Genomic DNA, 22280 nt, shown 5'->3' on the forward strand with positions numbered 1-22280 from the left:
TTATTATTATTATTATTAAAATTATTATTATTTCAAAGATTGATTTGAGAGAAGGAAAGAGTGAGGGGAGTGGGTCTTTACCAATGAACAGAACCCAAGTGCCTATGAGAGAGAGTGGCCCCCACCACCGATGTGGGACGGAATAACACAAAGCTGATTCCCCAGGGTAGACAGGGAACAGTTTTGCTTTTCCACATGAATGAGGGACTCCAACGTCCTTATCTCCTCCTGAGAAATAAAAGGACACACTGGACAAGAGAGAAAACTTGTGACTGAATGCACCCAATTTCTAAAGAGCACATGAAGAAACATGATAATCAGATGGAGAAGAAGGAAGCCTAGGAGAAAGCCAGCCTGGCAGTGAGAGCCAGTTTCCAGAGGACACATCAGTGAATTCTAGAACAGGCGAGTGAATACAAAGTAAATGAACAAGCAACCTTTTGGGGACAGGTTGGAATTCAACAAGCGAAGCTCTCGTCCAGCCAGCAAAGATGAGACTTAATGAAACTGCAGGCTTTGGTTGGGATCCAAGAGACATACACCTAGAAAATCATGTGGAGGGGCACCAGGATGGCTCAGTAATTATCTGCTTAAAAGTATTTGGTACAGGTCATGATCCCAGGGTCCTGCAACAGAGCCCCACACTGGACTCCCTGTTCGGTGGGAAGCCTGCTTCTCCCTCTTGCACTCCCCCTGCTTGTGTTCTCTTGCGCGTGGTGTCTCTTTCTGTCAAATAGATAAATAAAATCTCTTTAAAAAAGAAAGAAAGAAAAAGAAAGAAAGAAAGAAAGAAAGAAAGAAAGAAAGAGAAAAGAAAATCAGGTGGACAGGAAATACCCTGGCCTTATAAGGTATTGGGCTGCAGCGAATGATCTCAGTTGTACACCAGATAAAGGGACCCAGTATTGCTGGAGCCCCAGCACACTTTCCACAAAGAAACTTTCCCTGTTTCTGCAGGAAGAGAATTCCATTTTTCTCTGCACATTCTGGACCCAAGTCTCATACTGAACAAGAAATGGACCTAATGCAGGAGTGGTCAGAGCACGTGATGAGAGTTAAAATGAAAGGACAATGTAGACTGATCCAGAGGGGATCCACGTATCAAAGTGATTAATGCTGGTACCTTCCCTCTTCTTCCCCAATGAATCACACAATAACATGTGGCAAGTCATTAGAACAGAAAGGAAAATTCAGGTTACACAAATCAAGACAGGAAGGGCAGGCACAATTCTACAGAATGCATTTGGCAAAAGTACACAAAGATCCAATTCCAGAAGATCTAAATACTTGCTGCCACGAAAATTCATACAACAATATCTATGACAAGACAGCAATAGCTTACTTCTCTGCAGTCAGTTTTCGGTTTTCAGAGAACTCCACCACCATATCCAATTTTTTCTTTAGCAGGTTCAATTCTGCTTCTTTAGCTGTCTTCTGATAGCTCAGGGCATTACACTGGTCTTCCAGGAATGTTTTCCTTTCTGTAAAGGATGAGTTTAATTTTCTATGTTTGTGCCATGACCTGAGAACTTGGTTTCAATGGGGAAAGGAGAAGGGCAAGGCCGTGAAGGCAGAAAGGCATTCTCTCCCTGCCCGATGCAAACTCATTGCCACCATATGGAGATTTCATCCCCCCAAACAAGGTACCTTTAAGTTCTTGGTTTTTTGATTTCAAGGCTCTCAGCTCTTGATCCGCCAGTGCATCTTGGGCCTTTAAGACAGATTTGAGAAAAGACATATGAGGGCACCTAACAGGACAGGATCATGGAGGGCAACAAAGAAAGCCCTTGAGGCATAAAAGGAATAAGGGGCACGTAAAGAAACTAGTTCATGTCAAAAAAAAACGCACAAATGGCTTTCTTAGAGGAACTGATATAAAATAATATTCTACTATACAAATTGGGCTTGCTATCATCCTTCACTGCTCACGTATTTTGTGGGATTTTCTACGTAACTTGGAGGGCAGTGCTGAATGATGTGATGATTACCCAGCTGTGAAATAAACCATACTTCCTAGGCCTTGAAATTGCAAATCTCACCGGGGTGGTCCTAAGTGAAATCACAGCTCACAGTTCAGTAGTAGTTGCTGTTCCCAGACGCCCACGCTCTACTGCGCAAACAGCACACGAGTACACTGCACTCACCTCACCCAATGAACCGAAAGCCTCCCAAGCCACATTATAGTACAACTAACACCTAACTTTTACCACATCCACATTCTTGATATTCTTTTCTCTCTGAGCTTGTAAGAGAGCCTGTTTACAATGAAGGGAGTCCTTCAAATTTTCATTAATCTCTTCCACCTTTTTGATGTTCTCCTTCAAGAAAACATATTGAATGAGTAACAATGATTCATTCCTTGGGGCACCTGGGTTGCACCTGGGTGGCCCAGTCTGTGGAGTGTCTGACTCCTGCTTTCGTTTGCCTCAAGTCCTGATCTCAGGGTCATGGGACTGATCCCCGCATCAGGCGAAACACTCGGCACAGTGTCTGCTTGGCATTCTCTCTCTGTCTCCTTCAGACCCCCTCCCCTCACTCTTTCCTTCTCTCAAATCAATCTTTGAAATAATAATAATAATAATAATAATAATAATAATAATAATAATAATATTTTATTACTTTTATTTCTGCTGTTAGAACACAATTCAGGCAAAGAAAGGAGTCTTACTTTTAATTTACGTACTCCAGCAAGGGAACGCTCATGTTCTCTCTTCGTTTCTGCTTGCTTCTTTGCTTCCCTGGCCTATAAAAAATATGAAAAAGAATCAGAAGTCCAAAATAGCATGTTAAAGAAACCTATATTTGTGACTCCTTTCACAAAGAAGGAGGCAGTACTCTACGTTTGTGAAGCTTCTCTTACTCAAGGACCATTTCTGGGTTGCATGATATAGATTGATAGAATGATCTACCAGAGGGTAAGTAACCAATATGAAATCACAAAAAAATATTTGAACATACCCTCTCCTCCCAACTCGCTATGTTTTTTTCAAGATCCCTGTTTTCGTTTTTAAGGTTATTAATCTTCATCTTGATTTGGTCTAAAGTAACTGAAAGGAGAAAAAAGAATTTTAAGATAATTAGCAAAAACAGCGACATTGAATAATCCCAATATATTAGCACCAGAGTACATTCTCTGACACTTGGGTGTCACTAACTTGCTAGCATTCCCATTGTGCCTGAAGGAAGCATGTTGTAGCAGCATTTGAAATCTAAGACATTCTATATCAGTGAGATTCCTACTTAAAATGTTTTTCAAACCTAAAAAAAGAAACAATCGAATGCTTTCTCATTTTTCTCCCAACTGTAAGCACCATTCTTGGAAAATTCAAACCTTGCATATGCCAATGTCATCGCCAGAGATGTGACCGAAAAATCAAGCATCCTAGCAACTAACATCTCTCTCCTCCAGTGATTCAGATATAAAAGCAGGTCCCTGCAAACAACCCATAATGAGCAAAACTATACTTTGTTCCTGCTCAGTGGAACGTCCACTTCCAGGTCCTACTTGGAATTCCACACAAGGAAAGCTCAAGATATCAGGTGAGTGAAAACTCACAGGCCTTCAGAAACTTTCTGCTGCTCCCAGATCGCCTTTCATGGACCCCAGGCTGGGGGCTCTGCAGGACAAGATCTCTGCTATAAACACACTTGGGTACAATCTCCACGTTACAGACAGTCTTTGGAGGCCCTGGATAATGCACAAGCCTGAGAAGACAAGCTTTTTTCATCACAACAGGAGAATGTTACCCTCCACCCTTAAAGGAAAACAACACTGGTGAAGAGACTGATGGCAGCTGCATAACACTTGTAAGGTCTAGAACACAGACTCCTCTAAGAGCCACTTAATTTTCTCATCATGGGGCACCTCGGTGGCTCAGTTGGTTAAGGGTCTGCCTTCTGCTGGAATCAGGATCCTGGGTCCTGGGATCACATCCCACATCCAACTCTCTGCTCAGCAAGGACCTGCTTCTCCCTCTCTGTCTGACTCCCACTCTGCCTCCTTGTGCTCTCTCTCTATATATATCAAGTGAATAAACAGAATCTCTTAAAAAAATAATTCTCTCATCTTGCCTCAAAGTGCAAACTTCTCTTCTCCTGACGCACTGTGAGCACTCTCCTGCTCTGAGACCTCTCTTCTCACCAGTACCACTTCCACACTCACAACAACGAACAACGACATTCAATGGTTTCCTAAGTGCCAGGTGGCCACCCAGGCCGTCAACAGCCAGCACCATGGAATCACCACAATCCATGATCCCCACACACTATCCATTATCCCCGCTGGCACAGGCTCTATTCCATTCATTCTCCCCTGGTAGGCAACGACCCCTCCACTTCAGACTTAAAACCACAGTTTACTTCTCTCCTGTAACACATGCTCTGCATGGCAATATCTGCCTTCTTCCTTACGTGTATCCGGTTTGCTAGACTCAGAGAGTTTTCTCCTCTTGACATTTCACCAAGAGCCGGCTCATGGTGAAGTACTCACTCCAGACCTCACGCTGTCATCATCACTTGCCTCCTAAACATGTCTCTGCAAAATTACACCTTGTATTCTCCCTAGTCCCACGAAGATTTCCTTCTCCTGGTCTCTTAGAGATGGCAACTCCCTCCACACTGTCACTTAGACTCCACATGGGGAAGAGAAGCATTTTCAAGACTTAAGTCAGTGAGACATCAGAAGTCACCATATTTATCCCTCATCAAATTAAACACACATCAAATACGGGTACTGAGAATTTTTGGCAAAGAAAACTGAAGCCCCAAATCTTACCTTCGTATTGTCGAGGCTTTATCTAAGAGAGGAAGAAACAAAGATAAGCTGGATGACAAAACATATTATGAGTAATAATCTATAGTACAGATAGTACCACAATTATAATCCGAAGATATGACAACAATCACTTTGCTTAGCAGCATGAATTCACAGGATTAAAAAGGAAGATAAAATTAGAATTTCTGATGAAGTCATCATGGCTCACAATCAATTTATGATAAAGAGCACAAGTGTGTTTAACTTATTTTTGCCCCCAAATTCTATTCACATAGTAGTCAATGAATGTTCAACCTATTCAATTTTGACAAGGGATCATGCAGATATTGAAAATATATCCATTAATTCATGATTTCCCTAGCTTTTTTTTATGTTAGTCACCACACAGTCTGTCATTAGTTTTTGTTTTCTTGGTTTTTTTTTAATTTATATTTTATTTATTTTCAGCCTAACAGTATTCTTTGTTTCTGTACCACACCCAGTGCTCCATGCAATCCATGCCCTCTCTAATACCCACCACCTGGTTTCCCCAACCTCCCAATCCCAAGACTTAAAACCCCTCAGATTGTTTTTCAGAGGCCATAATCTCTCATAGTTCACCTCCCCTTCCAATTTCCCCCAACTCCCTTCTCCTAACTCCCCATGTCCACCATGCTCCACCAATAAGTGAAACCATATGATAACTGACTCTGTTTGTTGCCTTATTTCACTCAGCATAATCTCCTCCAGTCCCATCCATGTTGCTAAAAAAGCTGGGTATTTGTCCATTCTAATGGAGGCATAATACTCCATAGTGTATATGGACCACATCTTCCTTATCCATTCGTCCGTTGAAGGGCATCTTGGTTCTTTCCACAGTTTGGCAACCGTGGCCATTGCTGCTATAAACACTGGGGTACAGATGGCCCTTCTTATCACATCTGTATCTTTGGGGTAAATACCCAGTAGTGCAATGGCAGCTCATAGAGAAGCTCTATTTTTAATTTCTTAAGGAATGTCCACACTGTTCTCTAATGAGGCTGCACCAACTTGCATTCTCACCAACAATGGAAGAGGTTTCCCCTTTCTCCACATCCCCTCCAACACATATTGCTTCCCGTTTGGTTAATTTTGGCCATATCTCAATGTGGTTTTAATTTGAATCTCCCTGAGGGCTAGTGATGATGAACAATTTTTCATGTGTCTGATAGCCATTTGTATGACTTCATTGGAGAAGTGTATGTTCATACCTTCTGCCCATTTTTTGATATGATTATCTATTTTGTGTGTGTTGAGTTTGAGGTGTTCTTTGTAGATCCTGGATATCAACCTTTTGTCTGTACTGTCATTTGCGAATATCCTCTTCCATTCCGTGTGTTGTCTCTATGTTTTATTGACTGTTTCCTTTGCTGTGCAGAAGCTTTTGATTTTGCTGAAGTCCCAAGTTTATTTTGGCTTTTGTTTCCTTTGCCTTTGGGGACATATCTTGAATGGAGTTGCTGTGGCTGATATCGAAGAGATTACTGCCTATGTTCTCTTCTAGGATTCGGATGGATTCCTGTCTCACGTTGCCATCATTTATCCATTTTGAGTTTATATTTGTGTATGGCATAAGAGAATGGTCGAGTTTCATTCTTCTACATATAGCTGCCCAGTTTTCCCAGCACCATTTATTGAAGAGACTGTCTTTTTTCCACCGTATATTTTTTCCTGCTTTGTCAAAGATTATTTGCCCATAGAGTTGAGGGTCAATATCTGGGCTCTCTACTCTGTTTCACTGGTCTATGTGTCTGTTTGTATGCCAGTACCATGCTGTCTTGGTGATCACAGCTTTGTAGTAAAGCTTGAAATCAGGTAACGTGATGCCCCACATTTTATTTTTGTTTTTCAACATTTCCTTAGCGATTCGGGGTCTCTTCTGATTCCATATAAATTTTTGGATTATTTGCTCCAGGTATTTGAAGAATACTGGTGAAATTTTGATTGGAATGGCATTAAAAGTATAGACATTTTAACAATGTTTATTCTTCTGATCCAAGAGCATGGAATGGTCTTCCATCTTTTTGTGTCTTCTTCAATTTCCTTCTTGAGTGTTCTGTAGTTCTCGAGTACAGATCCTTTACTCCTTTGATTAGGTTTATTCCCAGTATCTTATGGTTCTTCGTGATATTGTAGATAGAATCAGTTCTCTAATTTCCCTTTCTGTATTTTCATTGTTAGTGTATAAGAAATCCTCTGATTTCTGTACATTGACTTTGTATCCTGCCACATTACTGAATGGCTGTATGAGTTCTAGTAGTTTGGGGGTGGGGTCTTTTGGGTTTTCCATATAAAGAATCATGTAATCTGCAAAGAGAGAGAGTTTGACTTCTTCATTACCAATTTGGATACCTTTTATTTCCCTTTGTTGTCTGATTGCTGTTGCTAGGACTTCTAATACCATGTTGAACAAGAGTGGCGAGAGTGGACATCCTTGTCGTGTTCCTGATCTCAACAGGAAGGCTGCAAGCTTTTTCCCATTGAGGATTATATTTGCTGTGGGTCTTTCATAGATAGATTTGATGGAGTTCAGGAATGTTCTTTGTATCCCTATACTTTGAAGCGTTTTAATGCATCGGATGCTGGATTTTGTCAAATGCTTTTTCTGCATCAATTGAGAGGACCATGTGGTTCTTCTCTCTTCTCATACTAATTTATTCTATCACATTGATTGATTTGCAAATGTTGAATCATCCTTGTAGCCAAGGGATGAATCCCACCTGGTCATGGTGGATAATCTTTTTAATAAGCTGTTGGATCCTGTTTGCTAAGATCTTGTTGAGAAGATCTTAGCAACAGTGATATTGATTCATCAGTGATATTGATCTGAAATTCTCCTTTTTGGTAGCGTCTTTGCCTGGTTTGGGAATCAGGGTAATGCTGGCTTCATAGAAAGAATCTGGGAGTTTTCCTTCTGCTTCAATTGTTTGAAACAGTTTCAGGAGAATAGGTGTTATTTCTTCTTTGAAAGTTTGGTAGAATTCCCCTGGGAATCCGTCAGGACCTGGACTCTTGTTTTGGGGAGATTTTTGATCACTGCTCCAATCTCATTACTAGACATCGGCCTATTCCAGTTGTTGAATTCTTCCTGGTTCCATTTTGGGAGTTTATAGTTTTCCAGGAATGCATCCATTTCATCTAGGTTGCTAAGCTTATTGGCATATAAACTGTTGATAATAACTTCTGATGATTGGTTCTACTGCCTTGGTGTTTATTGTGATCTCTCCCTTTTCATTCATAATTTTATGAATTTCGGCTTTCTCTCTTTTCTTTTGGATTAGTGTGACCAATGGTTTATCGATCTTATTGATTCTTCCAAAAACCAGGTTCTAGTTTCATTGATACGTTCTACTGTATCTCTGGTTTCTACCTCATTGATCTCAGCTCTAATCTTGATGATTTGCATTCTTATGTGTGGAGTTGGTTTGATTTGTTGTTGATTCTTCAGTTCTTTAAGGTGTAGAGCCAGCTGCTGTGTTCTGAAGTTTTCAATTTTTTTGATGGAGACTTGGGTGGATATGTATTTCCCCCTTAGGACCACCTTTGCTGTATCCCATAGGTTTTGGACCAAAGTGTCTTCATTCTCATTCGTTTCCATGAATTGTTTCAGTTTTTCTTTGATCTCCTGGTTGATCCAAGCATTCTTAAGCAAGGTGGTCTTTAGCTTCCAGTTATCTGAGTTCCTTCGGAACTTTTCCTTGTGATTGAGCTCCAGTTTCAAAGCATTGTGACCTGAGAATATGCAGGGAATCATCTCAGTCTTTTGGTATCAGTTGAGTCCTGATTTGTGACCCAGTATGTGGTTTATTCTTGAGAAGGTTCCATGTGCACTTGAGGAGAATGAGTATTCTGTTGTTTTAGGGTGGAATGTTGTGTATATATCTATGAGGTCCATCTGGTCCAATGTGTCATTCAATGCTCTTGTTTCTTTATTGATTTTCTGTTTCGATTATCTATTTCTGAGAGAGGCGTGTTAAGATCTCCTACTATTAATGTATTCATATCAGTATGACTCTTTGATTAACAGTTTTCCTGTGTAATTGGCTGCTCCCATATTGGGGGCATAGATATTTACAATTGTTAGATCGTCTTGGTGGTTAGTTCCTTTAAGGATTATGTAGTGTCCTTATGTATCTCTGACTACAGTCTTTAGTTTAAAATCTCATTTATCTGATATGAGAATTGCTACCCATCCTTCTTTTGAGGCCCATTGGCATGAAAGATGCTTCTCCATCCCTTCACTTTCAGTCTGGGTATATCTTTAGGTTCAAAATGGGTCTCTTGTAGACAACATATGGATGGGTCCTATCGTTTCATTTAATCTGCAACCCTTTGCCATTTTATGGGAGCATTTAGGCCATTTTCATTGAGAGTGATATTGATAGATATGTTTTTATTGACATCGTGCTACCTTTTAAGTCTTTCTTCCTGTAGATTGTCTCTATATTTCTGTTCAATACTATTCTTAGGATTTTTCCTCTTTTATAGAACTCCCCCCTTAATATTTCCTGCAGTATCGGCTTGGTGGTTGTGTAGTCTTTTAAGCCTTGCCGATCCTGGAAACTCTTTATCTCTCCATCCATTTTGAATGTCAGTCTTGCTGGATAAAGTATTTTTGGCTGCCTATTATTCTCATTTAGTGCCCTGAATATCTTGCCAGCCCTTTATGGCTTGCCAGGTCTCTGTGGAGAGGTCCAATACTATTCTCATGGGCTTTCCTCTGTAAGTAAGGAGCCTCTTAGTGCTAGCGGCTTTCAAGAGATTATACCTACAATTATGATTCCTCAATTTGACTATCAGGTGTCTTGATGTTTTTCTGGAATCTATAATCTTGGGTGGAGAACATTTGGTCTCTAGTACATGAATGCTGGTTCTTCACTAGATTGGGAAATTTTCATGAAGGACTTGTTCCACTATATCTTCTAGACTTCTTTCATTCTCCTCCCCTTCAGGGATTCCAATAATTCTGACGTTGGAACGTTTCATGGCATCATTTATTTCCCTGATTCTGTTTTTGTGGTTTCTAATCTGTTTGTTCCAGGCTTCGTCTTGAACTTTCTCTCTATCTGTTTGTCCTCCAGATCACTAATTCTATCTTCTGTCTCAGTTACCCTAGGTTTGAGAGAATTTAGATTAGATTGGAACTCATTGCGAGCATTGTGAACATCAGCCCTGGTAACTTTTAACTCTGCCCTAACATTGTGAACATCCTGTCTGGTCGCTTTCAGCACGGCCCTAATCAATTGCACTTGGTCATCCATGGCTTTCTCCAACCTAGCTATTGCCTGGATAAATGTTAGCCTGAATTCTCTTTTCGACATATTGTCTATATTGATAGCCCTTAGCTCTGTTGTGGAAGGTCCATCCTCTGTATTTTTCTTCTGTTGGGATTCCTCCTCCTAGTAATTTTGGTGAGAGATGACTGAACAGATGTAGTTGGATGTATCGACCGTGGTGCAGTCAGGGTGCACTCTGGAACACTTCTGAGCAATCAGGATTCCCCACCAAAATGAGAGAAAAAAGACAAGAAAAAGAAAAAAATAATAGATAGAGAGAGACAGGAAAGAAAGGGAAGATGAAAGAGAAGGTTCAGCCCAAATGCGCCCCAAGGTAAGATTTATGAGGTATACAAACAAAAGACAAACAAAAAGACTGATAAAAGTATATAACAAGAGAAAATATATAAATATATGCAAATACAGGAATAACCTTGTTGAAAAGAACCCCAAGTGTAAGATTTATATACTATCAGGACAAACACAAAAACACAGAAACACTGGTGGAAGAAAAAGATGGGAGAGTGGTTATAAATTCTCAGTGTGGGCAAGGAAGGTTGTTTTGATCCTTGCTGGATGTAATTGATATGTTTGTTAAAGGACTCAACTTTCCTAGGATAAAGGGGGATTAAAAATTGGTTTACCTATAGGGGTAGTATTGATTGGGGAATGGGGATTACTTTGAAGTTTAACTCTATATGAATATTAGAAAATAAAAATAAAAAAGGAATAAACTAAACTAAACTAAATTTTTTAAAAATTCAAAAAATAGAAGTGCAAAAGAGAAACACAGGTGTATGCAACAAAAAGTTTAGGTTGGAAATTTATTATGGAATTTGATGTGCTGGACAGCTCTCTGTGATGGTAGATAGGTTAAACAATTATCTATTTACAAAAAATGAGCCAGAATAGTGGGAACAAATTAAAAATAAAAGTTGTCCTATGAAGTAGTGGTGGTGGTTCTCTCGTAGTCTTTTTTTTGTTTTTTTTTCTTTTGATTGGTTTTCTTGGGGATGTGCCTGCCACGTTGGTTTTCAGTCAGTAATGTTCCCTGAGTTAAGTCCTCCAGTCCCCTTATAGGGGGTGGGCTATGAGGAAACCGGTTTTTTCAGGCTTTTGTTCTCTGGAGGTTTTTATGTTTGTTCACCTTCCCCCGCCCCCTCGCCTTGACCTCTTTTGATGGTTTTCCTAGGTTTAGAGGAAAGCAAACTGTACCCTGACCTCCCTCTCAGAGAGAAGCCTCAGTCTGTTCTTCTGTGGGTGTTGCAGAGCCCATATAAATTTCCCCTTGGCTGCTGGCAGAGTAGGTTCTGAGTCACGGTCCCTGGGGACACAGGATCTTCTGCTTGTACCCAAAAGCAAGGCAGCGGAGGCTGTCTGGGATCTCCAGACCGCCAGAGAGGTTCTAAGCAGCGATCGCACACTGAGATTTTCCCGCTGGCCCAGGCTGGGAGTGCTTAGTCTTTCTGGGTCTAAGAGCACCCGGCTTCCATGCACCTCTTTCGGGGGAGTCTGTGGGTCGCTTGCACGTCTCAGGCTCTGAGAACAGGTGCAGTTCCGAAAGCACCAGGCTGAGCCTTTGAGCACCTCTCTCCTGGCAGTTTGGGGTGCGTTTGTTAGGCTCTGAAACAATGGCGCATATCAAAGAGCGCTGGCTGGGCCTTTGTACCTCTCTCAGGGGAGGATGAGGGAGGCGCACATTAGAGGCTCTGTAGCAGGGCTCACAAGTTCTGCCGTCCTGTGTGGCTCCCATCCCCTCACAGGAGCCAGAACCCACGCAATCGCGGGTTTGCTGGCGGCTCTGGGACCAAGATCTGGTTTCTTTGTCACACTCTCTCTAGCTCAGAGGCAGGGAAGGCTGTCCTGGGACCGGGGACTTAAGCCCCTGTCCCTAGCTTCCCAGATTCCCACAATTTACCCCCCATGTTCCTTTGCGCTTTTGGAGTGCTTTCACCAGTCTCCAAGTTAATGCTGGTCCCCAGACACTGGGCAAGCTCGCTTGTATTTGGGTATTACTTTCCAACTGGTCAGCTCTGGTGGCTCCCTCCCCCTTTTGTTTATCTTGCAATATCATCCCGCCTTTCCCACTCTGCTTTACCTGCCCATTGGCGACTTCTGCCCCTGTAGAGATCCAGATGTGTAAAATTCTGATCTCAGGCTGATTTCATGGGTGATCAGAGTTCTTTGGTAGGTAATCAGCTCGCTTTAGAGTACAGGTTGAAAAGGCGCCTCTTCCTACTTCCCCACGTCATCTTGTCCCTTCTGTCATTAGTTTTTGATGTAATGTTCCAGGATACACTGTTTGCGTATATCATCCAGAGCTCCATGAAATCGGTACCCTCCTTATTACCCATCACCAGGCTCCTCATACCCCTCTCCTCTAAAACACTCAGTTTGCTTCCCAGAGTCCACAGTCTCTCATGGTTCATCTCCCCCCCTGACTCTTCCCCCCCCCAATTCATTTTTCCCTTCCTTCTCCAAATATTCCCTATGCCATTCCTTATGTTCCACAAATAAGTGACCAAAGGATAATTGACTTTCTCCACTGGACTTATTTCACTTAGTATATTTCCCTCACATTTTTGCAACCCAGTATCTGCAGTTCTGAAGTACAGAACCTGGGACTATTTTAAAATCCTGAAAGAAAGAAAATGGAAGGAAGGAGGAAAGAAGGCAGGCAGTGTCAAGGATATGCCACGTCTTTCCTTCTCTACAAAGCTATGTTGAAACCTTACAAAGAGTTGGCTGTTTGCTGAATTCACACACAGTTATGGCATATGAGGTGCTATGAAGTTTCCCAGACTGTTTAAATGCAGTGTCATCAAAAAGAAGTAAAAGCCATCGGTTGAGATAAAGAGTGGCCCATTATGAGATGAAGCATAAGCCATGACAGAAATGACAGCTGATGGTTCCAAAAAGGGGAGTGAGGCAATTCAGATTTGAATCACCCTCATGTTATTATAGCTCAATAACATCTAGGCAAGACCTCATTTTGACACCATTAACATATTTCCTGTTTTAAAAGTTTTACAGGATGATGAGAGGCTGGGCCCAACCCCCAAATCTTGCCAGGATATTGGAATATCACCATGCTATCAATAAACCAGTCATAGTATGTTGTTGGGGAGAGTGCATCAGGGGAGGGAAATCAAAAAGCCATGGTTATTCCTTTAATTTCACATGTTGATTAGGAACCTCTGAGCTCCCCTGGCTGATGTCACCAGCCACATGGGCAGGGGAAGTGGAAAGGTCGATGGCTACACCAAATATATAATATTTTTCTTTTCTCTTTGAAGGGAAGTTTTCTCCATTGTGAGGGAGAGGGGGAATAGTCCCAAGGAGAAAGAAACTCAAAAGACTTCTTTCTTCTTACAAAGGTCTGCCCTCAAATGAAACTATGTCTCCAGAGTCTAACTGGGGGTTTCCCAAAGACTCAGCCACAGAGGTGAGGGAAATCCTCAACTCCAGTGCCATCTCCTCCCTGTCTCACCGGCGAGGACCTCAGTCTAACCCCGAGCCAGAGAAGCAGAAAACCTCACCCTAACTCCCACTTACCTCCCTTCATTCAGCAGGACACAGTATCTAGCTTTCAACACAACCCTACAAGGCATGCTGCAGGTAAAAACCATGACAGCAAGCACGAGAATCACACTTCCTGTGGCAGAAGTGATGGGGAGAGCAGGCTGGACTTTCAAGTCTCTTTGATGTATGATACTGGGTCTACGGGAAAAGTGCACAAGAGGAAGAAGAGATGGTAAATGTGGGCAGAGATAGGAAACTCTAAGATTGTAACATGTTGTCTAGAAAGACAACAACACCATTATAAAAATCAAGAGTGCTTGCGGTGGCTTCATGAAGACACTCAAAATAAACCAGAGGAAAGAATCATTGACAGGAAAGAACCTTCCAAAAGAGAAACACAAAGACAAAAATTACACAGACAACACAGAAAACCCAAGACTGATAGGTCATTACAAAATGTGTAACACACACATAACAGGAATACCTATTCCTATAGGAGAGTGGATGGAGAGCTATTTGAAGCAATAATGACAGAGGATTGACTGAAATTAATGGAGTAAACTAATCAAGATCCAGGAAAATCAAAACATTGAAAGAAGGATAAATACCAAAACACACACACAAACAATGAACCAAAAACACCAATGTTTCCTAATCTAGAATATTCAGCTACAGATCATTAAAGACAAAGAAATTGTTCTGGAAATCTGGAGCAGGGATTGGGAGTGGGTGTGGGAATTGGAGAGGGGAGCAGAAACACCTTACTCCAGAGAAAAAGGATAAGAACGACATCACACTTCTTTTCAGAATCCATGCCATCAAGAAGGATGAAGTGTTTATATTGTTTAAAGGAACATTGAGCTAGAAACCTGTGGCCAGTGAAATGGTCCTTCAACACACACTACAGAGTAAGGAAACCCGTCCGGAATAATGGCGGGCATTATTTCAATGATGAAGGGGTCAATGCTCCAAAAAGACACAACAATTTCTAATGCGCATGCATCAACAACAGAGTGTCAGAGTACATGAAGCAGAAACTGAAAATACTGCTGGTGGGAACAGATGAATCTATTCCTACAGCTGGAGAATTCAAAATCCTCTTCTCCCTCATTGACAGACCCAGAGATGCAGAAGTTCCATGAGAACACAGGTGAACTGACCAGCATCACCCATCCACCCCATCCACTACACATTGGCAGAATACTTCATTCAACAATGAGGTATAGACATTCTGCTCGGGCTGACATGAAACAGTCACTAAGAGAGCCCATATTCGGGGCCATACAACACATGTGAACCACCAAAGGAATCGAAATCACCGGAACTATGCTCTCAGACCCCAGTTGACTCAAACTAGAGATCGAGAACAGAAAGATAGCTGGGGAAATGACCAGAGAGAGAGAGATTCAACAGCCCACTTCTAAAGAAGACATGGGTGGAAGGGCAGGTGGGTGGAGGGATGGGTGAAGGAGGTGAAGGGAAAGAAGAGTGCACTTCTTCTGCTGAGCACTGAGAAATGTATAGAATTGCGGAGTCATGTTGTACACCTGAAAGTCACATTACACTGTTTGCCAATTATGCTTGAACTTAAAAAAAAGAACATATGGATCAAGAAGGCACTTCAATAGAAATTTAAAACTACATCAATCTAGGTGATAATCAAAATTGACATATTAGAGGGAAATTTGTAGTACTGAATGGACATAAAAATGTCCAGGGACTATAACATTTTTTGCTTATTTATGAATGAAAGTACAGAAGGTACATTAATATACTTACAGCGAGGATGGTTCTCCAGAGGTAAATGAGAAAGGCACAAGTTCCCAAGAAGGCAGTTAAAATGAGAAGCTTCCACAGAACTTCAATCCCATGAGGGCCAAGACAGAAATGATCAGGCAAGGAAAGGACAAGCTGAAATACCATTTGAGACAATGAGGAATCTCAAAGACTTTTACTGTGTATCTGTCACAAAAGATCAACTTTACAAACCCTCAATCAGCCTCCAGGAGGTAAGCATACCTCTCAACTAGCTCCTCCTGGAGGAGAAGGAGCACAGAGGCATTTCCAAGGAGCTGGGGCAAACTTTTGGCAGTGATGAGTGTGTTTCCCAACTTACCATGATGATGGCTTCCTTGTTGCTTCCCTGTGTCTAATATCAGCAAAAAGTATTCTTTGAAAAGATGTTATGATCATATATACATTATGACACACTAAAGCTGCAGGCAAAATCTAATAGACAAATCTTGAAATTTTATTTTATCTACAAGCACATTGCAACTGTTTTTTCTATAGCTAACAGAACTTGAGAATTTATAAGCCAACATAAAATAAACAAGGTAAGTCAATGTAAACTTAGAATAGGTAAGGAGTCAGTGACTTCTATTGTACATCCATGAAGGACCTGGAAAAACTCCTTTGGACCATTTCCTAAACTACACCCAAAATTTATGGACGAATGAGAGAAAGCATGAATAGAATTTGTACTAGAGGTACAAATGAGCACATTATATGGACACATGTTTATAGATCAGGACATAAGTGAGAGAGACAGGAGGCTGCTCATTAATATGACATGTGATTATTGCCCAATAAAAATAAATCAGAGTTACTGATTAGTTTCTGAAAACATTGATGTTTTCTTTCAGTGCTCACTCTGATTCTGAATCACAAACCCAGATGTCAGATTTCTGAAGTACATAATCAGGTGATCATGTATGTTCTAAGCATATCTGTGAGGGTTAGTATCTCCAAAAAGCCAATGGAAGCAATTCATGTTCCTATTTCTTGGTACTGTAAATAAATCATACAAGAGCAACTTAAAATTTAACTTTCTAAAGAGGGAAAATATTAACGAATGTATTTATTTATTTGAAAGAGAGAGGGGGAAGGGCAGAGGGAGACTGAGTAGCTGAGTGCCAGCTGAGCAGGGAGCCCAACCAGGGCTCAATCCCAGCACTCTGGGATCATGACCCAAGCCCAAGGCAGACACTTAACTGCATGAACCACCCAGGTGCCTGTGAATTCTAAGAATACAAAATTCCTGGATACGAACACCAAGGCTAGGAACACATCATTTTACAAAAACTACATTTAGAAGTATTTCTGGAGAAAAGACACTAACAATGCAATTCATACTAATTCACACCAAGCTTGAATTTTGTGCAAACAAACCTCTCTAGAAAGGAGCTCCTGAAATCTAAAACATTTTCCTCTTCAGCCCTCACAGCTGAGGTCAGGAAAATGTGTGCTGGTGGGAAACGTACACTGCCTTTAATAGCCACTGTCTGGAAGAGAGCAGTAGCTGTCAGCACAATGGTTGGTCATGGGGATCAAATGCACAAAAGACAGAGGCTGCCTTGTCAGGAATGTAAAACACGCCCAGCTGTGGGCACACAGTACATCTGGCAGCTGTCTGGATGCTGATACCAGTAGCTGAGTCTTAACTAGAGGACAGCCAGTGGGGCCAAAAACTCTAGGTTCTCCGACAGTGGCCATGAGCAGGTGGAGGTGGAAAATGCAACACCAGTTCATTTAGGCAAGAGTTCAGAGATGAGGAAGGGTGAGAAAGGTGAACTGATCCATGAGATGCAGCCCAGGTAGAGGGGAATGATTCCAATCCAGACGACCAAGAAATTCCCTCTTCTGAAGACTCAAATGAAACAGAATGGGGTCTACTTTGACTAGAGGTCTTCATGTGCGATGGGTCTGCCTCAATACAAGCATCCTTCTTGGCTACTGACACTTCCGGATCCCTCTTTCCTAATCTGGTGCAAGCGGATCTAAAGTAGTCTACTTATTTCCAGGGGTGTTCCCTAACTGTTGGCTGACTCTCTCTCTTTCTCCTGGGGGTACAGGGTTTACTTTTTCATGACAGAGTAAAATATTCATGCTGGGAACCACGTATTTCTTTATATTTGGACAATCCTAAGGACATCCAGAACTTTCTTATTTTGGGAAAATCAACACACTGCACGTACTTGGTCAAAGAAAGGACAACAACTCATTCACTTCCTGATCACATCACTCCTAGTGATTTTCCTGTGACATATATCCCAGCAGGTTGCGGTCTATTAGTGTCTTCTGGGATTCTCAGGTCTCCATGCACCTGGTGGGACACACGGTCCCTGGGGACAGCCTCCAAGACCAGAAGGAAAGGGCTGATTCAGAAGTTGCTAAAAGTCAACCAACCAAGAAGCAGAGCAAAAAGGACATTTCACTTCTTAACACTCTAGTCCCAACACCAATGCTTAAGATACCCAGGGCTGTCAAACTTGACAAATATAAACAATGCGCTGACACAAAAACAAACTAAACAGAAGCTGGACCCTGAATTTACCAGGCTTGCAGTAGGATCTTCACCAGGATTCCAGGGGACAATCTAACACCCCTAGCTCCTACTAAATTAGAGTTCCTGACATTTTTGAAGACAATTTTAAAGAGATATAATGTACATATCACACAAGCCCCCGATTTAGGACAAAGAGCTCAATGGCTCTTCCTATCTTCACAAATCCTTCCTCCTGACACTAGAAACCTGGTGCCTTCAGGTTTCCATCCTACCAAAGCTGTGCTTCTTGGACCAAGCAGCACAGACAGGACCCAAAACATGAGGGAAATAGCTGTGGCCTCAACCCCTTCAGGCTGACCCTGAAACCTGCCCTGTGGTGCCCAGTCGTCAGGAAGAACTCTCGTTCTTCTGAAGTTACCATCAAGAACCCCATGAAAAAGCTGTGATTAAAGAACCCAGTCGGAAGGAAGACACCACTAGCAGCTTATGGGCACCCAAGTAGCTCAGTCAGATAAATGACCAAGTCTTGGTTTGGATCAAGTCATGATCTCATGGTCCTGAGGTTGAGGCCCACTTTGGGCTCTGTGCTCCCTGCACAGCTGGTTTGGGATTTTCTCTTTCCCACCCTCTCTGCCCCCTACACATGAGCCCCTTTTCTCTATTCCTCAAGTAAATCATATCAGAAGATGAAGAAAAAGAAAAAGCAGAAGAAGAAGAAGAAGAAGAAGGAGGAGGAGGAGGAGGAGGAGGAGGAGAAGGAAGACACGAGTGAAGTGTCACATTTACTCACATTTGGGTTTGGGGAACTGGGACACTGGAGCAAGACAAGCCAGAAGAGTAGCCTTTGCACCATCATGTCCTGGTCCTTTTAAGGGGCACTGTGGGCCCAGGGAGGAAGTGGAGATGGTTGGGGGGCAGGGGAGAGTGGGGTGGGGGTGTTCGGAAGGGGTGGGGAGGGGCACGGTGGTAATTAGGGAGGGGAATAGGGAAGAAATAAGAGGGTAGGATGGGGAAGGTGTTGGTCAGGAGAAGGGGTCAGGGTCAGTGTCAGGCGGTATCAGGGTCAGATTAAGTACTCAAGGGGAAGTAGCACGGTTCAGAAAGGTCAGGAGGTCAGCAGGTTAGTAAAGGACAAGGTCAGCAGGACACATTAGCAGGTAAAGTGAACTCTCAGGAGCAGTTAGTGTGGAGAATCCATCCTCCACCAAGCCTTCCCGGGATTGAACGTTTCCTTAGCAACCGAGAAACATTCTAATCTCTCCGCCAATCCCCTGCCTTTGCCCCTAGTAGCTCAACATGGATGCCACAGGTGACCTCATTGGTACAAAGCCCCTTCCCACCTGATACCCCAACACGTGCCATCCCAACGACAGATCCTCTCTGGATCTTTAGCCATCCTTCTTGTTTACTTCCTCCAACCCAGGTCCCTGTTCCCTCTTCTGGGCGCTCTCTCCTTCCTTTCCAAACTCCCGTCTGAGAGCCACTGGCTGAACAATGTAGAAAGCAAAGGAGAACCAAACTGCAACAACAAGCAAGTACACAACCAGAGTAGGAGGTTCGAGCCCTCTCTCAGCAACTCAACGCAGACAGAACATTCACAAGATGTAAATCTTTATGGCAAACCATCTGAATCCCATAGCTGTCTCCATACATCTGTCCACATCCACATCCACTGATTTTAGGCACATAGGAGACCATTACAAAAATGCGCCCAATTTACTTTAACCATAAGGGAAATTTCAATTTTGTCTCAGATGCATTAATTCAGGCAACTACAGAGCATCTTGTGGTAATATAATGTGCTAGAAATCACTGATAAAAAGTGAACTAGAAATTCCCATATGTTTAGAAATGGAGAAGTACCTCTATCATGGGAACAGGAGTAAAGAAATAGAAAAAAGAGGGGCTCCTGGTGGCTCAGGTCATGATCAGGTCCTATGATCAAGCCCCACATCGGGCTCTGTGCTCAGCAGGGAGCCTGCTTGCCCCTCACTCTCTGCCTGCCTCTCTACCTGCCTCTCTGCCAACTTGTGATCTCTCTCTCTCTCTGTGTCAAATAAGTAAATAAAATATTAAATAAAAAAGAAATAGAAAAGGAAAAGAGCAACACTGGAACTGAATGATACGAGAATGATACAATAAAATCAAATGTCTTCTGGGCTGGAATATCCTCCGGTATTAGTCTGAGAAGACTTCATGGTCTCAAAATCATCCCCAATTGGCTGAGACATTGGAACACCTCCGACAGAGTAGATCTGTCACTTCTCTTTGTGACCCTCCTACGCACTAGCTTCGGCTTTCCATGAGGAAACTTTACAGGGAAACAGTCCAATCAGAGTCTCATGTCATCTTCTGGGACCTCCAGGAATGAGAGCATTTTAAGAGAAGACTTTCACCAGATTCTACCCTGGCGGATCCAGGACAACACCCAGAGAGCTGGCAACTCCATCTGTGCTGGGTGGGGAGAGCCAAGCAGGTGGGCAGGGCCAGGGACCCAGGAGACTAGACAAACCCCTTGTTATCCTCTCTCCTGGGGCCTGTCCTGAGATGAACTTCCTAAACTGTGTCTCCCTGGGACTCTCAAATGTTTCCTCAACTCCTTCTGGCCCAAGACAGCTGATTGTCAGTGCTCTACAAACCACCACTTTATTATTGTGTAAATTTCTTGTAAACAGGAACCACTCTAGTACTGCTTAAATAGAACAACAGGTTGTTTTTTCTAATTAACGTATAATGTAGTTTTTGTTTCAGGGGTAGTCTGTGATTCATCAGTCGCACGCAGTTCAAGCACTCACCAAAGCACATACCCTCTCCAATGCCCATTCCCCAGCCACCCCATCCTTCGCACCCACTTCCACTCCTGCCACCCTCAGTTACAACAACATCTTAAACATACGCATACAGAAAGCATAAAAAACAAGCCAACAACAAAACAAGGATAACAAAACAAAGTATTCAATTCTGCTTAGATACCACTGTCCACCTCAAGAACCCCAGAGTTGGGCTGCTCTGGTTGTAGAAGGAGAGCTATGGAAGGGGTGGAGTCAGACCAGCCCAAAAGGGAACAGGAGAGAGGCCCAACCTGTAAGGGGGGCCAGGGACTTCCATGGAAGATGGCCAGAGTCACCTTGATTAGAACTGGAATCGGGAGCAGGGAAAGAAGCAGGGAACAGAGTTTGGGGGCCTCAAATAGGTGAGATCAGTCATGGAGTTGAGGAGGTGTCCCCAAAGCCAGTGTCAGTCTCCCATCTATGAAACCCTTTGTGTCCCCGGGAGACAAGCCAGGAGCCTAGAGTCTGAGATCCAGCTGTCCTGCTTACCTGCTGTTTGGCCTGGTGCTCATTTCCTTCACCGAACCGGGAGTGTCCATGCCCATGTCCATAACTGTGTGGAGGACAAGAAGAAGTCACATGTTGAGAACACGCAGACATTGACGTCATCACCTCCATGGGCTCAGTGTCTTTGGAGATCTTTGGAGATCCAGTGCCTCATGTCTCACCCCTGTTAATGGCAGCCCAGGTGACAACCACAGGTCCCTCCTGTTTCAGGCCTGTGCTATGCCCTGCCCTTTGCCCACATCAGCATTCTGGCACCAGATGGCAGGAGGACCCCATGAACTGTGGGGAGAGCTCTGGGCCCCTGGCAAGACTGAGAGATTCCTGGACCATGGGAAAGGTGATCAAGTGAGGGATTATACAGGACTGGGCAACTGAGCTTCGGGGTACCCTGAAAGGAATGGGGGATTGGGCACCCGTGGAAAGGGCTGGAGGCATCTTACAAGATTCCTGGGTCCCCACAGGGCAGATCCCTCCTACTCTCCTGCTGGTGCTGGCAGGGATCTGGAAGCACCAGCAGCACCAGCAGCACCAGCAGCAGAAGTAGCAGCAGATCAATGGGATGCTGGATGGACCTGGGAAGAATGGTCTGACAGGTAAGGGGAATCACCAGGCTGGGATGCCCTTGGTCTCCTCCTCCTTCCCCAGCCACCTCTCAACCTCTGACCCTGACTTCACCTTCCAGCAGGCCATGGGAAAGCCAAGCAGATGTGGACACCCGTGGCCAAGGAAGGGTCTCTCCCCAGAGCTCTGTGTCCTTGTTTCTGAACAGACAGAAGGAGTCACCCGGGGCCCCTGGAACGGGGACGGAGAATCTGGCCCCAGAGCCCTCTCTGATGGGGCCTGGGGAGAATCCTGGAGGGACAGAATGTAGCACTGGTTCGTAGTCTAAAAAGTATATGTTTATTAAGGAAATGGAAAAAACAAGTTGCCAGTTGAGCTTCTGGAAGAGAACAGGACCAGTTTCCATTCTTCCAATTTCTACTCTTTGCCTGGATAATTACTTCACCTCTCCAAACCTCTGTGTCCTTCTCTGTGATGTGGGGACAGCATGGCTTCATTCCTCA

At 43.2% G+C, this 22280-nt stretch overlaps 1 long non-coding RNA gene across 1 annotated transcript in view; it reads right to left on the reverse strand.

The window, feature by feature from the left end:
* Nucleotides 1-4771: 4771 nt before the first annotated feature.
* LOC309854032 overlaps nt 4772-22280 on the reverse strand; it is a 40966-nt gene continuing 23457 nt past the window's right edge. Inside the window, exons 2-4 of the long non-coding RNA XR_014306075.1 lie at nt 21199-21262; nt 15370-15501; nt 4772-4796 (exon numbers count right to left, since the gene is read on the reverse strand). This is a non-coding gene — a long non-coding RNA (uncharacterized lncRNA). The remainder of the gene's footprint in view (nt 4797-15369; nt 15502-21198; nt 21263-22280) is intronic.

Source organism: Mustela nivalis (genome assembly GCF_964662115.1).
Source record: "Mustela nivalis genome assembly, chromosome: 19".
In the NCBI taxonomy this organism is placed as follows: domain Eukaryota; kingdom Metazoa; phylum Chordata; class Mammalia; order Carnivora; family Mustelidae; genus Mustela; species Mustela nivalis.